The sequence below is a fragment of the Gobio gobio genome (genome assembly GCF_949357685.1).
Source record: "Gobio gobio genome assembly, chromosome: 22".
Taxonomy (NCBI): Eukaryota; Metazoa; Chordata; class Actinopteri; order Cypriniformes; family Gobionidae; genus Gobio; species Gobio gobio.
Genome location: NC_137118.1, coordinates 2993232 through 2995693, shown reverse-complemented (window position 1 = coordinate 2995693; position 2462 = coordinate 2993232).

Sequence of the window (2462 nt, the reverse complement as noted above, 5' to 3'; positions counted from 1 at the left end):
AAATGGACAAAAATTCAAAATTAAGACAGTAGATACTATTACATAAAAGTGAAAATTATTAAATTATTACATGAATTCAAAATGGACAAAAATAAAAAATTACGACAGTGGATACTATTACATAAAAGTCAAAATGATTCAATTATTACATTAATTCAAAATGGACAAAAATTCAAAATTACGACAGTGGATACTATTACATAAAAGTCAAAATGATTCAATTATTACATGAATTCAAAATGGACAAAAATTCAAAATTACGACAGTGGATACTATTACATAAAAGTCAAAATAATTATTACATGAATTCAAAATGGACAAAAATCACGACAGTAGATACTATTACATAAAAGTAGAATTTATTCAATTATTACATGAATTCAAAATGGACAAAAATTCAAAATTACGACAGTGGATACTATTACATAAAAGTGGAAATAATTCAATTATTACATGAATTCAAAATGGACAAAAATTCAAAATTACCACAGTGGATACTATTACATAAAAGTCAAAATAATTATTACATGAATTCAAATTGGACAAAAATTAAAAATTACGACAGTGGATACTATTACAAAAAAGTGGAATTTATTAAATTATTACATGAATTCAAAATGGACAAAAATTCTAAATTATGACAGTGGATACTATTACATAAAAGTGAAAATTATTAAATTACATGAATTCAAAATGGACAAAAATTCAAAATTACGACAGTGGATACTATTACATAAAAGCTAAATTTATTAAATTATTACATTAATTCAAAATGGACAAAAATTCAAAATTAAGACAGTAGATACTATTACATAAAAGTGAAAATTATTAAATTATTACATGAATTCAAAATGGACAAAAATAAAAAATTACGACAGTGGATACTCTTACATAAAAGTCAAAATGATTCAATTATTACATTAATTCAAAATGGACAAAAATTCAAAATTACGACAGTGGATACTATTACATAAAAGTCAAAATGATTCAATTATTACATGAATTCAAAATGGACAAAAATTCAAAATTACGACAGTGGATACTATTACATAAAAGTCAAAATAATTATTACATGAATTCAAAATGGACAAAAATCACGACAGTAGATACTATTACATAAAAGTGGAATTTATTCAATTATTACATGAATTCAAAATGGACAAAAATTCAAAATTACGACAGTGGATACTATTACATAAAAGTCAAAATGATTATTACATGAATTCAAATTGGACAAAAATAAAAAATTACGACAGTGGATACTATTACAAAAAAGTGGAATTTATTAAATTATTACATGAATTCAAAATGGACAAAAATTCTAAATTATGACAGTGGATACTATTACATAAAAGTGGAAATAATTCAATTATTACATGAATTCAAAATGGACAAAAATTCAAAATTACGACATTGGATACTATTACATAAAAGCTAAATTAATTAAATTATTACATGAATTCAAAATGGACAAAAATTCAAAATTAAGACAGTAGATACTATTACATAAAAGTCAAAATAATTATTACATGAATTCAAAATGGACAAAAATCACGACAGTGGATGCTATTACATAAAAGTGGAATTTATTCAATTATTACATGAATTCAAAATGGACAAAAATTCAAAATTACCACAGTGGATACTATTACATAAAAGTGGAAATAATTCAATTATTACACAAAGTCAAAATGGACAAAAAATTCTATATTACGACATTGGATACTATTACATAAAAGTTCAAATGATTCAATCATTACATGAATTCAAATTGGACAAAAATTCAAAATTACGACAGTGGATACTATTACATAAAAGCTAAATTTATTAAATTATTACATAAATTCAAAATGGACAAAAATTCAAAATTAAGACAGTAGATACTATTACATAAAAGTGAAAATTATTAAATTATTACATGAATTCAAAATGGACAAAAATAAAAAATTACGACAGTGGATACTATTACATAAAAGTCAAAATGATTCAATTATTACATTAATTCAAAATGGACAAAAATTCAAAATTACGACAGTGGATACTATTACATAAAAGTCAAAATGATTCAATTATTACATGAATTCAAAATGGACAAAAATTCAAAATTACGACAGTGGATACTATTACATAAAAGTCAAAATAATTATTACATGAATTCAAAATGGACAAAAATCACGACAGTAGATACTATTACATAAAAGTAGAATTTATTCAATTATTACATGAATTCAAAATGGACAAAAATTCAAAATTACGACAGTGGATACTATTACATAAAAGTGGAAATAATTCAATTATTACATGAATTCAAAATGGACAAAAATTCAAAATTACCACAGTGGATACTATTACATAAAAGTCAAAATAATTATTACATGAATTCAAATTGGACAAAAATTAAAAATTACGACAGTGGATACTATTACAAAAAAGTGGAATTTATTAAATTATTACATGAATTC